The sequence below is a fragment of the Myotis lucifugus genome, unplaced genomic scaffold, assembly GCF_000147115.1.
Source record: "Myotis lucifugus unplaced genomic scaffold, Myoluc2.0 scaffold_263, whole genome shotgun sequence".
In the NCBI taxonomy this organism is placed as follows: domain Eukaryota; kingdom Metazoa; phylum Chordata; class Mammalia; order Chiroptera; family Vespertilionidae; genus Myotis; species Myotis lucifugus.
The window spans coordinates 903,284-919,411 of record NW_005871311.1 but is presented as its reverse complement, the minus strand read 5'-3'; positions in this window follow the sequence as shown (position 1 = coordinate 919,411).

Here is a 16,128-nt window from a genome sequence, read left to right as displayed (position 1 = left end):
CAGTAAATGTGGAGGCAAGAAAGTATTGTCCCAAGCTGTGGAGGCTTGGTCAAAGATGACATAATCAGACGGGTAGTCTATCTACGCTTTTTTGGAATAGGTTCCTAGAAAATGATTTCATCAGGAAAACATGGGCATGGAACAGAACATGGATGGTTTTAGCAATTGGGCTAAAGGGTTTAGAATTTAGTCTGTAGGAAATGGGGACCCATAAAATACTTTTGAGGAAATGAATCCATTTTTTTAAGGACAATAACCGGCAGTAAAGTGGAGAGTTCCCTACAGAGACTGAAAACACCCAAATGAAATAGGAAGCTATTTAAATAACAATGACAAGGAATAACGATAAATGAAATGCCCTGTCAAAAGAATCTATTAATATAAAGTTTATATGCACTATTATACTTGAATGGCCATTCTCAATGTAACATGCATTGTAAGACTGATAAGTTTATAGAGAAAGTACCAAGTTGAATTTACTAAAATTTATATCTAAAAATCAAATTTGAAAGGAGACACGAATTCAAACACAGATTAAGGCAACTGAGCTCATTATAGACTAGAGGCCCTCTAGTCTGTAGTAGGGTCCCTCGGCCTGGCCTGTGGACATCCCCCAAGGCATCCCAGATTGTGAGAGGGCACAGGCCAGGCCGAGGTACTCCACCGGTACACAATCAGGGCCAGGGAGGGACCCAGACCCAATCAGCTGGACCCCAGCAGCAAGCTAACCTGCCAGTCTGAGCATCTGCCCCCTGGTGGTCAGTGCACATCATAGCTACCGGTGGGTCGAAAGGTCGCTTAGGCTTTTATATATAGAGATATTTACCTGTTAACTAGATCAATACAAAGTTTATACCTGTGTCTATCGTTTATATATAGGGAGGTTCTATTGTAACAACATTTGCCTTTAACACTATTGTAACTTGTTTTGGGAACATTAGCCCACAAGCTAAAATGACATGTTACATTTGTAGCTTGAGAATTTTAGTGACATATATATTGATTTGGAAATGTATTTATTTACCTTCTGATTGTACATGTTTTCTAGGTTATTGATGGGAAGACTAAAGAGAATGCGATTGAAATGGCTGTTTATTTTGAGGTCCTGGTTGTTTTTATGTTTGTTTCATCCTGATTTAGCTGTAGCTTGTCTTAACTTTGGTGAATGCATATCTTTTCCATGATTTAATTGCAATTGCCTATTGCCTGCAGCTTCAATCTGCTTCTAGTGCTGTGACAGCTTATATAACAACAATAACAAACCAGAACCAATCATCTAGGGAGGAGGAGACAAGGAGGAAATGAGACATGGGAGATTTTCATCTCACTGACAAACATGGACTAAATGTTTGTGCCCCTCCCAAATTCAGATGGTGAAGCCCGAACTCCCACTACCATGGTATTTGGAGGCGAACCCTTTGGGATAGAATTAGGTTTAGGTGAAATCATGAGGGTGGGACCCACGTGACGGCATTAGTGCCTTTATAAGAAGAGGAAGAGAGGGAGAAAGAGCACCGAGAGAAGGCCATGTGAGGACATCAGAGGAAGGCAGCTATCTGCAAGCCAAGAGGCTCCCCAGCCATCAAGTCTGCTGGCACTTTGATCTTAGACTTCCCAGCTCCAGGACTCTATGAATTAAACGCCTATTGCTTAAGCCACCTAATCCATAGCATTTCGTTACAGCAGCCCAAGCTGACTAAGAACAGTGGGCATGTTGCATATTTTGTTAACACATATTTCCCTTCCCAGAAGCTACCTTTGTGCTCTTATACCTAAGCATTTTGTTTTTATCTACACAACAAGGTAAGAATGTGATGTTCAACAACAGGTTTTCTAAGTGTTGCCAACTATAAATGGAAGAATGTCTTTATTAGCATATAAAATTTTAAAACAAAACAAAAATGTTTCCTTTAGGCTCTGGTGCTTAAAAGGGTGATGGACAAACTGTTTATTTGGGGATTTCCAGTTGCTTGTATGCACTCCACATGTGGCCTCTTTGTTCTCCAGTCTACACCTGTCCCCTGTGGAGACTTGCCCATGAGGATGGCACAGGCTAGACAGGTGAAAGGGACTTAACTGAGATATTCCTTTATGAGGCTGGTGCAACAGTGTGGCCAAGGTGAGGAATAAGCAGAAAAGTTGTAGAGAGGAGTTCAGGTGGAAATTGAGGCAGAGGCTCCTAGTAGAAATTGTGAAGAGTGAAAAAGGTAAGAGGAGTAAATAATAAGCACCTAGGTTTGAAAGTAGAGGGATAAAATGCAACACAAATTGGATTTAATGGACTATTCTCAAAGAATAATAAAAAAGAAAGAAGAGTAAACTTAAGGTTAGGGAAGAATTTACCACACACTTCATGTTCTCCCAGCACAATGGAGTTCAACCCACATTTTCACTTAAAAGAATCACTGAACTATTCCCCCCAAAAAATTAACTTGGCAGTCCTGACCACTGTCCCTGGCCCCTCCGTCCCCCCATTCTTTTTGAAATCCTCTCCCTTCCTTGGTTGCTGTGATATTGAATTTCCCTGGGTTCTTGTCTCCTCCCTTCCACTAAGCTCATCTCCTCAGACCTCTCGTATGAAAGTACTGCCTGAGTCACCAGATCCAAATGTGCCTGTTCCTCGGATACTAAAAACAGAAGAAACAACTGCCCATTGAATGGAACCTTCTGGATGCACCGCTGGCATCTCAAAACAAGGTGCCAACAACTGAACTTCTTTGACCCCAAACCAACTTCTCTTCTTGATCCCTGAAGCTTTTTCATAGCACTTAGAACAGTATTCTCATCATGACTTTCTGGCCCCTTGGTCTTCCTTGCTCATCACATCCATGACCCTCTCCTACCACTTGTGTTGAATTTCTATAGCAGTTAGTTTAAACAGAACTGAGCTAAAGACAAGGATTATGCTAAAAAAAAATCCAAAGTTTACAACTGTTTGTTGTTTTAAATGCAAATTTCATGTCTATGGAATTTCTTGTGAGTGTGGGATTTGAGTTTGTTTAGAAATAATCCGTTTAGTTTATTTACCTGTATAATAATAGATTCTCTCATGGATTTCCTTCCAAAGAATATTTTATTATGTTTGTATCAGTTGTGGGTTTACTTTTTTGTTTTATTCTCTGTGTGAATACATTATTATCTCTCTTGAAACGTTTAGATTCTAGAGCTGTGTTAATGTGTTAATTTTTTCCTACTTTCTGGCAACTTAATGATCTCTCAGAAAGAAAACAAAAATCTAGCATCATCTTATTCTTAGGATCTCAGCACATTCACTCCTGCCTCTCTTCGAGGACAGCTCTCCAATATCATTGATTCCACAGACATTATGAGAGCCATGTGGTAATATCTCCTACTTTGCTCAACAGTTAGTCCTCATGACCTCCTGCTCTGAAAGTAGTGAAATAGGAGCCTGCATTTACCACCAATGTCTACTCTGAGTTATCACAAACAAACCGGACACACTCTTTGTCTCAGCTCTCTGATCTTAAATAATTCTTCACCTGGTTTCATAACAGCTACCTCAACAGCAATTATGAAGGGAAATGAAGCACTAGATGTGTTAAGTGTCTAAGTGAAGTTCCTGGGATATATCAGGCACTGGATATGTGTGGGTGGGAATGGACACTATTGCTATTTCAACTATAGCAGGTATGCTTTCAGAAAGAAGAGATGCCCATTACAATGGGGATGGAATGGGGGAATGAGACTAGAGGTAGAAATATGGATCTCAGCAAGCAAAACCACTGGAAAGCAATTGGACTGATAATGTAGAAGAAGATTTAGCACTGTTACTATTATTAAACAAAGTCAAGAGTTCCTAAGACAATGATATATGTGACCACTTAGCACAGTGGTTCTCAACCTGTGGGTCGCGACCCCTTTGGCGGTTGAATGACCCTTTCACAGGGGTCGCCTAAGACCATCCTGCATATCAGATATTTACATTACGATTCATAACAGTAGCAACATTACAGTTATGAAGTAGCAACGAAAATAATTTTATGGTTGGGTCACAACATGAGGAATTGTATTTAAAGGGCCAGAAGGTTGAGAACCACTGACTTAGCAAAACCTGCTTTTCCATCCTTATTAGCCACTGAGAAGACTCATTTCATCATGGTCTAGTCATTGATAAAATAAGATTTGGTCACATAGAAAATACATGCAAATGTATCTCAACTTTAATTAGTTTAAGATGAGAGTGAGGCATGCGTATCCCTTGGAAAGGTTTGTATTTAAAATCATTACTATTTTAAGATTTAAAATATGCAATTAAGTGCAACAATTTAGAAAACCGAGGGGGAAAATTCCCTAACCATGGATGCCCTAAGAGAATGGCACATCTGAAAAAAGAAAAAAAAATCTTAACTTGGCAGCCTGCATTCTACCCGCTTTGCTTGACTGCCTGGTAGGCAGGTACCAGGTCACAGGTGGAAGGCATCGAGGACCATTATACAATGTAAATGTTTATAATACATCATAATTAGCGGCACACCTGTGGTCAATGACTTTGTGAGGTTGTGCAGCAAAGATGCTGAAAATGCTCAATGGAGAAAGCAGGAAATAAAACTCTCGCCCTCTCATTTTTTAACCTACCATTAGATCGAATCCAATTTGCACATCTCATTATTTGGAGCAGCCGCGTGCAGGGCTGTGAAGGAGAAGTCTCGCTCGAATGTGTTCTTTTCCCTCCAGCCACCTTCCCAGCTCCCAAAATGAGGCATCCTCGGGGGCCACAGCTTCTCTCACCACCTGGTATCCTATCCCAAGAAATCCCTCATGCTTAGGCTTTGTTTTCAAAACAGACCAATTACTTTCGTGACAACTCGAAAAACTTTAATTAACAAATAAAAAATGACAATTAATTATTATAGAATCTACATCAGTGATTCCCAAAGTGGGCGCTACTGCCCCCTGGTAGGCGCTGCAGCGATCCAGGGGGGGCGGTGATGGCCACAAGTGCATTTGGGGGTGATGAGTAACTGCTATTAAAATTTTAAAAAAATTAATTTCCAGGGGCTGAGTAATATTTTTTCTGGAAAGGGGGCGGTAGGCCAAATAAGTTTGGGAACCACTGATCTACATCAATAATGTTGGCAAAGTGTCCCACTATTAAAATGACGTAGTTATTATTACTATATCACACATCATTTAATTTGTTCCCAAAGGTGTGGACGGAGTCGGCGAAGAAAGTTTTACACAGAGACAGCGTTCAGAACTCTCTAGCTTTCCTTAGTCTCCGTGGATCTTCCCTGTGCCTGGCTGAGGCCACAGAGAAAAAGGAGAGAGATCCCAAGGCAAGCTGAGCCTTTATTTTATAGTGAGCGGTAAACAAGGTAGTGGTTTCTATAGTTACACAGTTCTTGTGAGTTTCACTTGTTTTGACCATAGTTACACTTCCTGCACTTCCCTCAGCCCATTAGCTTCCCAGATAAGATCTAGAGAGCCTCATAAGGTCAAGCCTAATTATGCTAAGAGGACTGTGCCCTCTAAGCTGGGAATTGTTTGTGACTTTGCCCACAGGTCAGTCCGAGGCTTAACCCTATATCAGCTCCCCACAGTAGTTATTACTACTATATCACACATCATTTAATTTGCTTCCTTAGCTGTATGTTTTGTGTCCATCTTAATAGATACCCTAGAAACTTGGTCCAAGGTTACATGTTATAACAGATCTGGGATGGGTTGGCCCCAACCATACACTTGGAAAGATTCTCCTCAGACCAGTATCACTGAGGTGAAGAATGCCTGCTTTTAATCTATTTTGCACAATGTTAAGATGCATAGAAAACTATGTATTTGAATGGCTGTGTTGTATTCTTCCTCCCCCCCGCACCCCACTCGTAGCATTTATGTTATTGAAATGTGTTTCAATCTTATACTAATGGGTAAATTGGAAAGGATTCTCTGAAGTGGCAGCTGTATTACAAGAATATTTTTGAAGGACTGTTTTAATTAAAATCTGTAATATATTCCCCTGAGGACCACTGCATAGTGGAGAAATCGGAACTTGAATTGGTGTGCTTCTGAATGCATGCTTTTGATTTTTGTTTACTTTCCCCCTTTCCCCCTCAATGGACATTGAAAAGGTACATGATCCCTGGTATGCATGATCCCTGGTTTGGTTAAAGAAGGGTTAGAGCCTAATTCATGGCCCACCACCTAGAAGTGTGCAGGTTTTTAAGATAAACCTTTTGGACATTAGTATCATTCTCAATTCAATCACTTCCTTCTAAATCTCATTTTCCATTTGTTCTAATTTCTTCATTCACTTATTTTAAATTTTATTTTTATTTCATATATTTATAGCAAGAGGCATAAACATTATATATTTTCAATTCATTAAGAAAGAAAAACAATTACCCAAGACTTTGCCTTGACCTCTTTCATCTCTTTCCATCAAACAAACATGCTGAATGATAAAAGACACCCCCCAAATCATCTCAATTGCCACTCTCTGGAGGAATAAGATCAATAACATAGCAAAGAAACTGTTGGTTGTAGGAATTCTCAGAAATAGATGTTCTGAATATCTCAGCTAGATCTGATTACATTTAATTTTTTTCCTCTAACTCTTAAGTGAAAATTTGAAACGAAACTCACTTATGGGTCAAAGGTTCTTACAAAGGCATCGGCAAACGCTGTGGTCCAGCAAGGCTGGATGTTGAGATAGTTTTAAGAGAGAAAGGAAAATCTTTACCCTGTGAACTCAGTGAGGAGGAAACACAGCCTGGGGATAGATCAACAGGGAATTAATGAGCCACAGGACATGAAGTCTAATAGAGAGCAAAGCATATTAATGAGCTCAAGGCTCATGTTCACCCTCAACCAATTAGCCTGAAAAGGCCTACCTGGTGTCCCTGTCTCTGATGCCTCGTCAATGAGTCATTCACGCTGCTTCCAGAGGGCCCTGGCGTTCCACATTGCAGTTCCTGGTCACCTAGAGAATGAAGACCACATGTTATTTCTGGCATTTTATTTTTATACAGTTGACAATGAATATTGTATTACTTTCGAATGTACAGCCCAGTGGTTAGACATTTATATAAGTTATGAAGTGATCCCCCAAATAAACCCAGTATTCACCTGGCACCAGACATACTTATTACAATGTTACTAACTATATTCCCTACGCTGTATTTTACATCCCTGTGACTATTCTGTAACTGCCAACTTGTACTTCTTAATCCCTTCACCCAGTCCTATGTTTCTTTTTCTTTGTCTTTTAATCTTTATTGTTCAAAGTATTACATAGGTCCTCCTTTTCCCCCCATTAACCTCTGCCATTCAAGGCCACCCCATAATGGGCCCAAAGTAAGTGCTGTAGTCATCACACACCTTCTCACATGCTCCCTCCCTAGTCATATATTTAGTCACATTGTTGTCTAAATAAATCTTACAAGTTTCTTTGGATGTCTTTTGTTGTATAGAGTGGTCTTTTATCCCCAAATATCCTTTCTATCACGCTCTGCCTACTCAAATCTCATTCATTCTTCAAGACACAGTTCAAGTGCAAAATCCCCTCTGAAGCCTATCTATGTATTTAGTCTACCTCTTCGTAGAGGCAACTTAGACTCTGACACTGAAAAAGAATAATTAGGCTTGAGAGCCTGCACTTTTACAGATACAGAAACTAAGCTGAAAGATTAAGTGGGGGTAATATCAGTGTTTAGTTCCAAGAATTATTTGGAAAATTTAAAAGGACAATATATGTTAAGTCCTCAGCACTTGATCCATATTAATTGCTTGGTAAATATTGATGCTAGCTAGTAAGGGACAATTCGTGAACTCTAAATGTGGGGCCTCTGACTCTGAGAGTCATTTTGTATAGGTGAGCATACCTGTGCTGAGATGCTAAGCTCATGCTCCTCTACAAACTCTATATTCACTCATAACAGATGAACATACTGGAGGCCTTTTGCACTGTGTTTCAGAGGCAATTGTGAGACTCATCCAAGTCTGAAGATGGAGATACAGATGGTCATGAAATAAGGTAGAATTAAGTAGTGCCTACCACGTCACAGGGAATGGCTCGCACAAGATGGAGTTTATCAGATTTGTTTGGAGTTTTGACTTTGCCATATGGGTTCATACCAAATTGAAATGCAAAACAGAATTCTAAATCGTTCGAAGCTGTGAATGGAAATTGCCAAGTTTTACAGTCTCGACTATGAGATGGTGAGGCCATGGGAAGGAAGAGAGATTCCCTGCAGGAAGAAAATGATCTCATTGACTAAACACCTACTAAGTGCTAAAATTATGGTGAAAAAACAAAACAAAACAAAACAAAACAAAACAAAACAAAAACACCATACCAGGATTTAAAGTGTGCTGGGAAGAGTAAAAAGGGTAGTAAAGCGTAAAGAGGATCAAATATATGGTGACAGAAGATTTGACTTTGTGTGGTGGGCACACAATGCAATATACAGGTGTTATATCATAGAAGTGTACACTTGAAACCTATGTAATTTTATCAATCAATGTCATCCCAATAAATTTAATTTTAAAAAATGAGTGTGAATATGGCTCCCCTAATTCTATCATTCACCATTTGTGATATCCTGGAAAACTTTTAGTTCAGCAAGTACTACTAGTATGTTTTGAGTCCAGTGCCTTGGTGGATTTAGTGATCTGAAAGTTAAGTATCATAACAATAACTGAGTTTAGGGAGGTCCCAGGGCGACTTATCATTAGCCTTCCATGCAATCTTTTAATAGCATAGCTATATATATATATATATATATATATATATACTTATCTTGCAAAAATATCAAGTGATACCAGTTTTTACATATTGACACACAATTTTTTTATTGTCAATATCATAGACTTGAATAAATTTTAGTAAATTTAGGTTGTATCTCACCTGAATATATGTGTACACACATGAACACATACATAAAATTTCTAATGTACAGATATAACTATTTACTTTACAGATTTTTAAAAATTTTAATGTGATAACAATGAAAATATTATTTTTAAAAACATTCTTCAAATGGGACAGATAAATGTGTCTATCTGCATAGTTTCTTCATTTATTATTTAAACATTTAATAAAGTTTTACTTTTAAATATAGTTTTAGATTTAATCAGAAAAAATGTTGAGAAGGTTCCCACAGAGCCTACCCATGGTCTCCCCTGTTGTTACAATCTCACATCAATGTGGCACCTATGAACCAACATTGGTAAGTAACAAGTCACTATAGTCATATTCTCATCAGAGCTCCTTGGTTTGTTGTTGTTGGTTTTTATTGGAAAAAAAAACTTTCGATTTTGAGATAATTATAGATTCATTTGCAGTTCTACCAAATAATAAAACGATTTTGTGCCTGGCCAGCATGGCTCAGTGCTTGAGCATTGACCTATGAACCAGGAGGTTGAGATTCAATTCCTGGTCAGGGCACATGCCCGGGTTTCAGGCTCAATCCCCAGTGTGGGGCATGCAGGAGGCAGCCAATCAATGATTCTCTCTCAACATTGATGTTTCTCTTTCCCTCTCTCCCTTCTCTGAAATCAATAAACATGTATTTTTTAAAATAAATATTTTGTGTATCATTCCCCAGCTCACTCAACAGTAATATCTTGCAAATCTACAAGACAAAATCACAACTAGGAAATTGACATTGAGAGTCAAGATACAGAACATTTCCATCACCACAAGGAGCCCTCATGTTATTCTTTTATAAACACAAACACTTTCCTCTTACTCCCTTCCCCTTGTTACCACTGGCAACCAGAATATGTTCTCTATTTCTATAATTTTGTCATTTCAAGAATGTAATATAACAGAATCATACAGTAGATAACCTCTGGGATTGGCTTTTTAAAAAACTCAGAATAACTCCCTGGAAATTTACCCAGATTATGGCATATTATCTATAGTTTATTCCATTTTGTTGCTGAGTAGTATATCATGGCCGGGACGTGCCGCATTTTATTCATCCATTAAAGGATGTCTATCCGGACGGTTTCCAGTTTGGGAATATTATGAGTAAAGCTACTACAAATTTGTGTACAGACTTTCTGAGAACATCACTTCTTATCTCTCTGGGATAAATGTCCAAGAGTACAATTGCCGGGTTCAATGCTAAGTTTTGTAAGGAATTGTAAACCTGTTTTCCAGAACAAATATACTATTCTCCTCAGCAGAGTATTACCGATCCAGCTCTCTGCAGCCTTACCAGCATTTGTTGTGATCTGCATTTTCAATTTAAGGCATTCTGGTGGTTGTGTAGAAAGATCTCATTGTGCTGATAACGTGGTGATTAGTTTGAACATTTTTCATGTGCTTATTTGCCATCTGTATATCCTCTTTGGTGAAATGTCTCTTCATGACGTTTGCCTGTTTTCTAATTGGATTGTTTGCACTGTTGAGTTTTGAGATTTCTCTGTATATTCTACATTCTAGTCTTTTGCTGGTTATGTGGTTTGCAAATATTTTCTCACATTTTTGTTCTTCTATTTTTGTCTAACTTCTTTTTCAGAGAAAAAGTGTGAAGGTTTATGGAGTCCAAAATACCAACTTGTCCATTTATGGACTGTGTTTTTGGTGTCCAGTCTAAGAACTCCTTGCCTAGATTAATATCTGAAAGGTTTTCTCTTTTTCTTTAAAGTTTTGTTTCACATTTTTACAATGATTGCTGTTATTATTTTTATTGCTAATAGGCACAATAACAGATGTGTTTCCATTAAAAGCCATGTGATCTTAAATTTATATATATTTTAAATTTTATTATGCAATTACAGTTTTCATTCATTATTATTTTCTAAAATATTTTTTATTTACTTCAGAGAGGAAGGGAGGAGAGAGAGAAACATCAATGGTAAGAATCATTGTTTAGTTGCCTCCTGCACACCCCCTACTGGTGATCGAGCCCACAACCCAGACTAGGAATTGAACCCTGACCTCCTGGTTCATAGGTCGACACTCAACCACTGAGCAACACTGGTTGGGCACATTCAATATTATTCTGTACTAGAGGCCTGATGCACGAAATTCATGCAAGAGTAGGCCTTCCTTCCCCCGGCTTCCCTCCAGTACCCAGGACCCGGGCTTCCCTCCAACCACTGGCAGGCACCTGGGACCCAGGCTTCCCTCACAGCCCCAGCTTCATCTGAAAGTAGTCCGGAAGGATATCCGGTCTAATTAACATATTATGCTTTTATTATTATAGACTAGAGTCCCGATGCAGGAAATTCGTGCCAGGGTCTCAGCCCCTGCCACCACCATGGCTGCCTTGGCCTGCCCTGCTCGCCGTGGCGGCCACCTTGTTCCTCACAGCCCCAGCTTCATCCTGAAGGTCGTCTGGAAGGATGTCTGGTCTAATTAGCATATTATGCTTTTATTATTATAGATTAGTTTCAGGTATACAGCATAGTGGTTAGATAATCATATACTTTACAAAGTTCATATATATATACATATTTTTAATTGGTAAAGGTTTAATGTACCTTATTTTATTGAATTAATTGGGGTGATATTAGTTAATAAAATTCTATAGGTTTCAAGTGTACAACTCTATAATACATCATCTGTATATTGTATCGCATGTTCACCACCCAAAAAGTCAAGTCTCCTTCCACCACCACTTATCCCCCATTCACCCTCTTCTACCTCCCCCTGCACTCCCTTTCCTCTGGTAATGGTCATACTGTTGCCTGGGTCTATGAGATTTATTCATTCATTCATTTATTCATTCAATCATTTAGCTTAATCCCTTCACCTTTTCCAACTCTGACAACTGTCTCCCTCCCCTCTGACAACTGTCAATCTGTTCTATCTATGAATCTGTTTCTATTTTTTTAGGTTATTTTGTTCATTAGAGTCCACATGTAAGTGCAATCAATATGGCATTCAGATTTCTTAGGATATATTCTCAGAAGTGGAATCACTGGGTAATAAGGCAGTTTCATTTTTAATTTTTTGAGGTAACTACATTCTGCTTCCCTCAGTGGCTGCATTCCAATCTGCATGCACCAATCAGCATTCCCACCAACAGGGCATGAGGGTTCCCTTTTCTCCATCTAGCACTTGTTGTTTGTTGATTTATTGATGATAGCTAGTCTTCAGTTGGTTATTCAGGTAGACTGCTCTATATTTTAGTTGTAATTCCAGTTTGGTCCTGGGAGGAGGTGAGTGTACCTTCCACCTATTCCACCACTACCTTGGATCTCCTCGTCTATTTTTTAAACACAGCAAAAAGCCACCATATACCACAAGACTGCCCTTGGTTTAGGTTAGAAATCCATGGAATTTATACTGGTAACCCGGAGTCAGAATTGGACAGAAGGATTGCTATCAGAATGCTAGAAAAAATCTTAACTCTAAGTATATATTTTAGACTCCACCAAAAATGCCAGTCTGCGGGTCAGAAGGAAGCAAGACAGCTCATGCATTCGTCTTATGACAGATGGCTTCACCCTCCAGAGGAATCCACTACAGTACTAAATATGGCAAAAGGAAATGTCAAAGCTATTTCCTGGATTTGAGGAGAAAATGTGCCACATCAAATGTCCTGATAAGCTCTTTTCATTGAGTCTTTGAATACTGACTACTCTTGTGCTACTGTAAATGCATCTCTTCTCTCCAAGGGTTCTAAGGACATGATCTTGACAATCTGTGAAATCTCAGGTTTTCCCCTTTGATGTTGAAAAGTCTTATACACTGATCCAGTTCAGTCCACCAGGCAGGAAAAACCTAATATTGAAGAGCACCAACCTTAGGAATGACCTTGGAACAGGTTATAGGCTGCCAATCACTATGTTGCTGCTACCCAACGCCAGACCAGGAGTAATTCAAGTTGTGCCTATCTTTTTCTTCCTCGGGGTTAAAACTGTGAATGACAGTTTTGACTAGATTATGTTAAATCTCAGTTAACGGGAGGGGTTGGGAACACGGTTGATACTTGGGTTACCTGAAAGTAAACAGAGAACCCCTTTATCTTCTGGGAGTTCTACGTCACAGAATTCCACTTATCTCTGAGGAATGAAGAAAAGGAATAGCTCTAAGTAAAATTCTCATCATTCAGGACTTTGCAAAAATAAGATTTCCAAAGTAACTTTCTATCAGGACACATTTATTGGGCATCTCCTCTGTGTTTTTCTATCCACTGCCCCTTTCATCCTCATTAACTTCACTTTGAAGGGAGGTTTGTTGAGGTCTTGAGACTTGCTAAACCAGGATTTCCACTCAGGTCTCCCTGTGTTTACATCCTAGGTGTTTTCTACTACAAACCCACACTCTTCCTGGGCTGTTCTTCCTTAGTTTAAGTTCTGGCCCAAATGGCCCAGCAACCAAATTGATGATGCTCTTGAAGAGATTTTGAAAGAAGCACAGTGCATCCCTGTGGCCAGGAAGGTAAACAGCAGGAGTCAAACTTTCAGAATGCAAGGAAAAGGGAAACTCTAGCAGCAGGTAATAGTGTCAGCCTTGAGAAATATGCTGTCTGTACACTAAGATCTTAGAAACTAAGAACACTTTCCTTTTCAGAGGTTTGGTTTTTTCATTAACTTTTTGGTTCTCTGTGTGTGAACAGGTGTGCATTTTGCAGTGTTCATTTTTGTTTGTTTGTTACGTTATAACAAAACATACCACAAGACCTTTTATATGCATAGTCTCATTTAATCAATGGCCCTAGAAAGGCAGTGCTATTAATTATTGCCACTCATTCTATTACTGAGGAAACAGAATTTCAGATATGCCATGAAACATCACCGGTAAGGTATGGAATCAGGATTCCAGCCTGGAATGTTGAACACCAAGCCTGGATGATGCATTACTCTCTGCATTCCTATCATCAATTTTCTCTCTTTGTACTTAATGGGAAAGATGGAAACAACATGGGTACCTGTAATTCTAATAAAATTAATCAAGAGATTTCTCACATATTTGATGTAATTGATTATTGATGGCCTCTCTTGAGCCTCAATTCTTATATAGAGGTTGGCTAGCTTAACCCAAGGCAAATGTACACCCCCATTCAAAGCAGGGCAAAGGACTTTTTGAACTCATCCTTGTCTTGTTTCCCTTTACTCATCTAGAGAAGTTCCAGACCAGACTCTCAGAAGATTCTTCTACCCTTAAGAATACATCTTTGGAATCAATGGAATTTAGTAATGTAGGGGTTCAGAACAAGTCACACCCAAGGGGTGCTGCTATGGTATATGGATTGTTTTGAGCTAAAGACAACCAAGACCCTGCAAGAGAAACTTCTGCACACACACTCCTTAACTACCTGGAGGAATTTGAATTGAGACCTTGCCCATAATGAGATTAGAGAAAACCTTTTAGAGTATCTGTAAGGTAGGGCAAACTTCTAATTACTGAACATCTCTTCTTATTCTCCTACAATGGCCTTCCTTCTCTCTGAATCCCCAAGGTTATTCTTAGCTCAGAATATCATATTTATCTCATTTTTCCTTCCATTATTAAACCTCTCATGTATGAGCTTTACAAGTGTTTTGTGTTTTATTAATACTCAACCACATTCCTACAGATAAGAAAAATGAAGTCCAAAGAAGTTAATCATTATATGACCCTGGCCTACTCACTTAAGGGGTGGGTTCAGATTTCAAACCCCGATCTTAATGCACCAAGAAATGCATCTTGTTGTGATGCGAAGAGTGTCTTACAATTTTCCATTTAAAAAGTATGCTTCTGCAAGCTATCTCTTTCCAAAACTCTGCAGGTTATGAATTTATAAATAGATAAGGGAAACCTTGACAGTATGAGGCTATCTACATTTGACCATTTCCATCTTATTCGAATTTTAAACACATTAATTATTAGACAAATCTACATGGTAATCACAGAGATTTAATTTACCCAATATCATTTATTGGAGGGAAAGCTTCATCACTTGGAAATGATAATTAACTCATCAGAAATGTTTTGGGATTGGAAGAAAAAATTAAAAGGCAGTCCTCAGGAGTTATACTAAAAAAAAAGTAGCTGAGCCTCTCATGGTTACTGAATATATTGATGCAAGACAAAACAGCCTTCCAATAGGCATCATGTGTATGATTCTATAGCAGAAATTCTTAGTAACAATATCACAATACTGGAAAGATCTCTGGATATTTCATCACCTTCATGTAAATTTAATGGTCTTGCTAAGGTTGGTATTCTAATGCCTAATCAGAATTACAAATTGATTTTTTCAAAGGTCTTTTTTATTTTTTGTTCTTGTTTTTATTGTCTTTTATGGGAGAGATATACTACGTACTTCTATAGAAAGTCTTTTTATCTGTCTCCCTGTCTCTACAGCATATGAATACCACAGACAGACACAGAATAATAAATTTCTTTACCAATGTTATAAAGCAAAGAAATGGTAGTTGTTGTTTCTTTCAATATTTATTGAGAGCTTATGTGCCAGGAGTTTATACATTAATATTAACAAGAGTACTGAGTCTATCAGGACAGATATAGTTTCTATTTCCATCAGTCTTTATAAAATCACCTATGTAGTACTAAACAGGGTTTGCGAGGGGTCTCATTCTGACTGGATGGTGTGGAAAAGGCTCAAATATGTCATGGGCTTGACTTTAATTTCTTGCAAAATATTCTTCAGAAGCCAGAAAATTTTAACTGAAAAAAAAATTTTAAAGTCACCTTTAAAAATGAAATTTTTTAAAATATGGAGAATGAATAAGAAATGCGTGCTTGTAAATCCCTAGACATAAGAATTACAAAAATGGATCTTGCATTTTTATCCAAGATTAGAGGCCTGGTGCATGAAATTCGTGCACAGGGGGGGGGGGTCCCCTCAGCCCAGCCTGCACCCTCTCAAATCCGGGAACCCTCAGGGGATGTCCGACTGTGGGTTTAGGCCTGGGATCAGGCCTAAACTCCACCTCCTGCTGGCCTGGTCACCCTCAACTGCCCTCCCGCCAACATGGTTGCTGCCAACTGCCCCACCCCCGCCAGCCTGGTCACCCCTCACTGCCCCCCTCTACCAGCCTGGTCACCCCTAACTGCCCCCCTCCACCGGCCTAGTTACCCTTCACTGCCCCCCTCTGCCAGCCAGGTCACCCCTCACTGCCGCCCCCCTGCTGACCTGGTCACTCCCAACTGCCCCCCCCCCCCGCGGGGTTTGTTTGTTCCTCAAAAGACCACCCTGCCAG